Source organism: Pteropus alecto, unplaced genomic scaffold, assembly GCF_000325575.1.
Source record: "Pteropus alecto unplaced genomic scaffold, ASM32557v1 scaffold86, whole genome shotgun sequence".
Classification (NCBI taxonomy): domain Eukaryota; kingdom Metazoa; phylum Chordata; class Mammalia; order Chiroptera; family Pteropodidae; genus Pteropus; species Pteropus alecto.
Genome location: NW_006442109.1, coordinates 14,216,117 through 14,224,881, shown reverse-complemented (window position 1 = coordinate 14,224,881; position 8,765 = coordinate 14,216,117). Strand labels below are relative to the sequence as shown.

Sequence of the window (8,765 nt, the reverse complement as noted above, 5' to 3'; positions counted from 1 at the left end):
TTCCTCTATCAATAAAGATTTAGATTATTTCCGATCAATTTTTAAACAATTATGACATTTTTCCCAGATGGCTGGTAAAAAAATCTATAAAATGTATTGACAGATATAAAAGAAGACCAGACTAATAGAGATATATACCTTGTTCCTAGGTGAGAAGATACAATATGTGTGCATATCAATTATCTCAGTTATCTTTACAAAAATCAATGCAATCACAAACAAATGGCAGTGGGATAGTTTATAAAACTTGACAAACTGGGTGTAAAGTTATTCTAGAAGAGTAAGTGTAAGGAATAGCCAAATAAATTTGGGGAGGAGAAAGAAGACACAGCTAAGATACTATCAATGTTGGTGAGTAGATTTGTTTTATCTTTAATATGACAACATAGGAGCCCAGAGCCAGCAGAATTAGCAAATTTCTGAACTAGAGGCTGGGGGGGGGGGGGGGCAGGATAGGGGTAGGGGTGGGGGAGAGAACACAATCAAAATCCAATTTAAGATAAATTTGCAAATCAAAATCTAGGACAGTACCACTAAAAAAATCAACCAATAAAATCAAGTCAAAAAAAAAATCAACATAGTCTTTGTGATTACTTGTCAATTATAGTAAAATTTTAAGAATTATTTGAAAGAAATATAGGTTCTCTATTTGTTGGCTAAAAAATGACAATATTCATATTCAAGTTTGTTAATTTAACCCAAAAGAGTACACATTTTTTGGGTCTACATGATATGTTGATTCCTGAAGGACATAAGCACTTAAGTCTTTCTTCAGTTTAAGGAAAGTTTATGAAAATTTTATTTTATTATAGCTATGATTAATTCCCCATTTTTCTTTCTCTCTCCATCTTCACCATCTCTGCTGTTGTCCTCCCTCTCCCTACCCCTCTCCTCTCCCTCCTTCTCCTTCTTCTTCTCCTCCTCCTCCTCTTCCTCCTCCTCCTCCTCCTCCTCTCCTCTGTCTCTCTCTGTCTCTCTCTGTCTCTCTCTGTCTCTCTCTCTCTCTCTCTCTCTCTGTTTTTGGCAAATTATTTTAAAGCAAATCCCAGACATAATGTCAGTTCAGTTCTACATACTTGAGTATGCAGCTCTGGAAAATATGACATCCCCTTCCATAACCATATTACCATCCCCCTGGCACGAGCCCACTGAAGCTGTGCTCACTGCTCCAGGTGAGGCTTAGCTATATTACCATTTTACACACATAAGTAAACATAAAATTTCTTGGTACCATCTAAAATTTAGACATGTTGAAATTTCCCTAAGTGTTTAAAATGCTTTTACATTTGTTTTATGGGATCCAAAGAAGGTCCACGCATTATACTTAGTAATCTAAAGTCTCTCAATCTAGAATTGTCTCTCCTCCCTCCCCTTTATTTTTCCCTTTTTTTTTCAGGTAATTAACTTGTGAAGAAACCGAATGTATTGTCCTATAGAAGAGACAACATTTTGGGATTTGTCTGTTTACTTCCTTGTAGTGTCAATTGATGTTCATTCATCCCTCATGCCTCCTCTAAATTGAAGCTAGCTTTAAAGGTTTGGTTAGATTCTGGTTCAGCTTTATGTCATAAACAGTACTTCATAATTAGAGGTATATCAAGAGGCATGCACTGTCTGATGCTAAGATTGATCAACGGGTTTGAGGCATGAGAGTTTGCTTCCTCCATAGGAAAGTTTTCAACAAAATTTCATCTAATAATTTTTATTTATTGATGATTATTGCCCAAATCTATTATATATTATAGGTTAAAATGTAGACTTTCTAATTCTATTATTTTTTATACTTTCATAATGTGCAATTTTTCTGTAAAGAAAAACTTTCATTCATCACCTAGGGCTATTTGATTATCCCAAGGTACTGTTCATACATAAAAGACAACATAAATGTTTAGTTATTCCTTATAATTTACATTTTTTAAAGTAAGAGATATATTGTCCTAATTTTTTTTATTGAAGTATAGTTGACACACATTAGGTGTACAACATAGTGATTGAATATTTGAATATTATATGAAATGACCACATTAAATCTAGTAACCATAGTTATTACAATATTATTGACCATGAACCCTAAGTTGTACATTACATCTCCATGACTTATTTATTTCATAACTGGAACTGAAAGAGATATATTGTCCTAATTTTTTTTATTGAAGTATAGATGACACACATTAGGTGTACAACATAGTGATTGAATATTTGAATATTATATGAAATGACCACATTAAATCTAGTAACCATAGTTATTACAATATTATTGACCATGAACCCTAAGTTGTACATTGCATCCCCATGACTTATTTATTTCATAACTGGAAGCTTGTACCTCTTAACCCCTTTCATCTATTTTGCCCACCCCTCTACCTCCCTCCCCTCTGGCCACCATCAGTTTGTTTTCTGTTTTGTTTGTTCAATTGTTTTGCTTTTTAGATTCCATGTATAAGCGAAACATACGGCATTTGTCTTTCTCTATCTGACTTATTTCACTTAGCATAATATCCACTAAGTCCATTCATGTTGTTGCAAATGACTCAGTAATACTTCATTGTATATACACACATACACACACATACACACACACACCTCTATATAAACATATAGAGGGGTGTGTGTGTGTGTGTATATGTGTGTGTGTATATATATATATACACACACACACATACATATACATATACATACCACATCCTTTTTATCCATTCATTTATCAATGCTTCCATATCTTGGATATTATAAATAATGCTGCAATGAATATAGAGGTGCATGTATCTTTTCAAATTATTGTTTTCATTTTCTTCATGTAAATACCAGGAGTGGAATTGCTGGGTCATGCAGTAGTTCTATTTTTAATTTTTTAAGAAACCTCCATACTGTTTTCCAAAGTAGCTATAGCGATTTATATTCCTGTCAACAGTGCACAAGGGTTCCCTTTTTTCCACATTCTTGCCAACACTTGTTATTTGTTGTCTTTGATAACAGCCATTCTAACAGGTGTGAGGTGATATCCCATTTTGCGTTTTGTGTTTCTCTGATGACTGATAATGTTGAGCATCTTTTCATGTATCTGTTGGCCATCTGTAAGTCTTCTTTGGAAAAATGTCTACTCAAGTCCTCTGCCCATTTTTCAAACATTGTTTGTTTTTGTTTTTACTTTGCTACTGAATTGTATGAGTTCTTTATATATTTCAGATGTTAATTCCTTATTGTTTATATCATTTACAAATACCTTCTCCCATTCTGTAGGTTGCCTTTTCATTTTGTTGATGGTTCCCTTTGCAAAAACTTTTTAGTTTGATGTAGTCCCACTTGGTTACTTTTGCTATTGTTGCCCTTTCCTGAAGAGACAGATCCAAAAAATATTGCTAAAACTGAGGTTAAAGAGTTTACTGCCTACGTTTCCTTCTAGGATTTTTGTCGTTTTAGATGTTACATTTAAGTCTTTAATCCATTTTGAGTTTATTTTTGTATATGGTATAAAAAAGTGGTCCAGTCTTATTCTTTTGCATGTAGCTGTCTAGTTTTCCCAACACCATTTAGGGAGAAGCCTGTCTTTTCTCCATTGTATATTTTTGACTCCTTTGTCATATAGTAATTGACCATATGAGTGTGTGTTTATTTCTGGGCTCTCTATTCTGTTCCACTGATTTATGTGTCTGTTTTTGTGTCAGTGCCATACTGTTTTGATTACTACAGCTTCATAGTATAATTTGAGAGCAGGGAGCATGATATTTCCCACTTTTTTCTCTCTCAAGATTGCTTTGGTGTTTGGGGTCTTTTGTTCTTCCACACAAATTTTAGAATTATTGGTTCTAGTTCTGTGAAAAATGCCATTGGTGTTTCAGTAGGGACTGCATTCAATCATTCAGTCCCCCAGTGTCTTTTGATTGGAGCATTTAGTCCATTTACATTTGAAGTAAATATTGATAGGTGTGTACTCATTACCATTTTGTTAACTGTTTTCTGGTTGTTTTTGTAGTTCTTCTCTGTTCCTTTCTTCTCCCCTCTCATCCCTTGTGATGACTTCTTTTAGCATGATGTTTGGCTTCCTTTCTCTTTCCTTTTTTGTTTATCTATTATAGGTTTTTGGTTTGTAGTTACCATGAAGTTCACATATAACAATCTATGTATACAGACATCCATTTTAGGTTGATGGTGACTTAAGTTTGAATGCTTTCTTTCTGTTTCTTTCTTCCTCCCTCCTTCCTTTCCTCCCTCCCTCCTTCCTTCCTTCTTTCCTTCCTTCCTTCCTTTTTTATTTTTTTAGGCAAAGCAACCCTTGGTTGATTGCAAGGACCTTGTCAGCTTACAATCCCTTATTTTTTATTTTTTTATGCCTACAGCACCTGGCCTTCCTAGGTGGTCTCCCATCCAAGTACTAACCAGGCCCGACCCTGCTTAGCTTCTGAGATTAGACGGGATCAGACTTGTTCAGGGTGGCATAGCTGTAAATTTGAATACATTCTTAAAGCACTACATTTCACATACCCCTACTCACCACATTTATGTTTTTGTCATTATATTTTACAACCTTTTTGTATCCCTTAACTAATTATTTAGATATAGACGATTTTACTACTTCTGTCTTTTTTATCTTCATATTAGCTTTATAAGTGGTTGATACACTACCTTTACTATATTTTGCTTTTACCAGTGACATTTTTTTTCATATATTTTCTTATTTCTAGTTATGGCATTTCCTTTTCCACTTAAAATAATCTCTTTCACATTTCTTCTAAGGCCAGTTTAGTGGAGATGAGCTCCTTTAACTTGTGCTATCTAGGAAACGCTTTTTCTTTCAATTCTGAATGATAACTTTGCCTGGTAGAGTATTTTTGGTTGTAGATTTTACTGACAGCACTTTTCTGGTCTGAGAAGTTTCTGATAAAGTCAGCCAATAATCTGATTGGGGTTTCCTTATATCTAGTTGCTTTTCTCTTGCTGCTTTTAAGATTCTCTCTTTAACTTTTGGCATTTTACTTATGATGTATTGTGGTGTGGACTACTTTGGGTTCATCTTGTTTGGGACTCCCTATGCTTCCTGAACATGTATGTCTCTTTCCTCCCACAGGTTAGGGGAGTTTTCAGCTATTATTTCTTAAAATAAGTTTTCTGCCTCTTTTCTTTCTCTTCCTTGTGGGTCCCCTATAATGTGAATGTTAGTATGCTTGATGTTGTTCATAACATCATTTAGAGACCCTAATGAGGTCCCTAAACTATTCTCATAAAATTCTTTTTTCTCTTTGTTGTTCAGCTTGGGTGATTCCCAGTACCCTGTATTCCACATCACTTATCCATTCTTCTATATCATCTAATATGTTGTTGATTCCCTCTATTTTTTTTTTTCATTTCAGTTATTGTATTCTTCAGCTTGATTGGTACTTTCTTATATTTTCTATCTCTTTTTTGAAGTTCTCACTGTGTTTGTTCATCAATACTCACTCCCAAGTTCACTGAGTATTTTTATACCATTACTTTGAACTTTTTATCAAAGTTCTTGCTTATCTCTATTTCATTTAGTTCTTTTCCTGAAGTTTTGTCTTTTTCTCGTGATTGAAACATATACTCTTGTCTCCTCTTTTTACTTAATTCTGTGTTTATGTCTATGTATTAGGTAGATCAACTAAATCACCTGGTCTTGAAGAAGTGGCCTCATGTAGGAGATATCCCGTGGGGCCCAGCAGTAGAATCCCCTCTGGCCACCAAAGCTGGGTGCTTGAGAGGTGCCCCCTGTGTGGGCTGTGTGTTCTACTGTGGCAAGCTTCAACTGCTGTAGGTTCACTGGGTGGGTGGGGCTGGCCCCAGTGTGGCTAGCCATGAGGCCCGAGATATAGGAGTGGGCAGAAATTTCAACAGGGCACATCCACTGGTGTTAGCAGGCTAGAGAGAGAATTACAAAATGGCATCTACCAGTGCTGGAATCAGCATAGCAGAACTAGATCACAAAAATGGCTACTGCCAATGTTTTAGTCCTCAAGGAGATGCCAGCTGCTTCTGCCTTTCCAGCAGGTGTTCCAAAATTCATAAGTGGGTCTGCTTTACCTTACCTTTGTCTATGCACTTTTCTACCTGGTGTTTTTGCACTGGTTTCTGGGCTGAATGAGTCTGTGCTTGAGTGTGGGTTTTACTTTTCCTGAATTTCTATAGTTTTCTTGGATATATTCCCCATTGATTTTCAAAGCCAGGGGGGTTGTTTCTCCTGTACAGGATAGGGATGCTTGATGTAGAGCTCAAATCTCTTGTTCCTTAGGAAAAAATTTGGATAAAATTTGCTCTCCTTTTTCTAGTTTCCTAAGGTGAAATCTTAGATGATTAATTGTAGATCTATCTTCTTTCCTAATATATGCATTTAATGCTATAACTTTTCCTCATTGCTTTTGCTGTATTACACAAATTTTGATAAGTTGTTTTCATTTTCATTTAGTTAAAAGTATATTAAAATTTCTCTTGCAATTTCTTGGACTCATGTTTATTCATTCAACAAACATTTTATTGAGCTTCTATCATGTACTAGGTACTAAGGATACAAAGTTGAATAAAGCATTTTTTTTCTGTCCTCAAGGAGCTCTATCTAGCAGAATAGAAGGATATGGGAAGCACTAACTGTAATGAAATATAATAATATACAATAGAGATAAGTATATACTATTCTAAGGAGAAAGATCAAAGAAGATTAAATCTGTCCCAAGGAGTTAGGAAATGCTTTCTTAAGCTACTCTTATTCAAATGTAACCTCTGTTTCTTACTGCCCTTGATGGTTTCTGGGCAGATTAATTTACTTCTTTAACAGTGTTTCCATACACTTTTTATATTAATCAATGATATCAGTTATAGTATTTTATAATTGTTTAATTATTCACTCACAAAAGTGTCATTTTCTTGAGAGCATGGTACAGATCCTACTCATCTTCGTATTTCTAGTACCCGAGTATTTACGATATAATATGAACTCAGCAAATCTTTTTTTATATGTAAGTATATGCACATATGGATAGATGAATGTGATAATCCATACCATTATTACGGTTGGTGTATTAGTAAAGCTGTATTTTTCACAAGACAATAATTTGTACAGATCTTAGAGGTACGATGTATGAAAAAAAGAAGCTAAAGTGAACACATGGATGAACATCAATAAGATATTAAAATTCATATTTATTATTTTAAAAAAATTTCTCTGTATTTCTTGTAGAAAATTTACCCCTATGTGATTGAACATTTCTATGGTGTTTGAAAATGCTCTTTTATACTAAAATTAATATATATAACTACTCGTGTCTCTTGACTAAATTCGGAGGATCACTTGATTATCTTTGAGGCTAACATAGCCATTCAAGGAGGTCACTGTAAGTCCAAGGTGCATTCAGATGCATTTAGAATGACTGCCTTTTAAAAAAAATCTCAGAGTTGTGGTTAACTATAAGGTGGAAGGAAACTTAGCAAAAGTTCAAAGGGTAAAACATCAAACTCTGACATTTGAATATTCTACTATACAAAATATATCTCTAAGAGTCCTAATGCATGTCATTTCTATGCTTCTCTTTGGGAATAGAATTAACATTCTTGCATTAACTGGAAATGGTAAATTCTTAAATTGTTAATAGCTTGCTTAGGCTTCTGCTCCTTTGCTGTACAATCATCTTGGCTCCAAATTATAAAGATATTGTGATGTGTGCTCATCAGTCTGCTATCCTAAGGCTCTTTCTCCTACTGAAAACAACTTTTAGACTAGGGAATAAACTACAGGGGTCCACTTCTGGGCAGGAAGTATGATAACATGGAAATCCATTGCACATCTTATACTTGTTTTCTTGGATATTGGCAGATAATGTATCTGGATTTTAGGCTTATCAAATTAATTTTGTGAAACACAATGCCATGCTTAGCATAGTAAATCCTGCCAATTGTATGGGTTCGATGCTCAAGGAGAGTGGGGTGGAAGTTGGTGTCTGCTGGTAATGAGTATATAACTGGAGGAGGTATTGAATGGGAGAGGAAGAGGTGTGGCTCAAAAAATATAACAAAAAAAGGATCTTGTTACAAGAATATAAATGCAACATGCTTCAAGAAATTAAATGAAGAAATTCAGGCAGAGGGAGAATAAGGTAACTACCCAGATGAAGTAAATGGACAAAATGAAAGTAGACAAATTAGAGTTTAGATTCTCCCCCACCACCGCACAGGGCGGATCACCATTTATATGTTCCATGGAGTCTGTGAGAAAAACAGATGCTCAGCATATCATCCAATACAAGTTTCTCACAGATCTCTTCACAAAGAGCCCACTGTGTGCAAATGTAGATACGCTATATGACACTTAAAGGAAACTTTTGAAAACCTTCCAAATGATATTATACACTGTTTATAGACACTTGGAAATTCACTTTGTGTGGATAGGAAAGATACATATAAATTCTGGGGTAGTGTTTATCTCCTGTGAATGAGGAAGGGAAAAAGGTTGAGGGGAAGTGTTAAACTGTAATTAAAACATTCTGTTTCTTTTTAAAAATAAAAAAAATATGGCAAAAAGTAAACTTTTCTTGATGACTTTGGGGTCTGTTACTTTCTAAATGTTTGAAACATTTCATAAATATAAAGAAAAAGATTTAAAGTTTACATAATGTAATGAGCAATGTATTTCGACAACTTTAAAGTAAATGCTATAAGGTCTTTCTGCCCTTTCTTTTTAACACTACTTGGTAAAAGCCAATGGTAAATAGTGAATGAAATGCAGTGCAAGCAACTTGGTGAAGTGGAGAGGTGGTTGAAAT

The 8,765-nt window shown here is 34.6% G+C and overlaps 1 pseudogene; it reads right to left on the bottom strand.

Moving 5' to 3' along the window:
- Positions 1-4,328: 4,328 nt before the first annotated feature.
- LOC112469663 lies at positions 4,329-4,447 on the bottom strand (annotated as a pseudogene).
- Between the last annotated feature and the right edge of the window lie 4,318 nt (positions 4,448-8,765).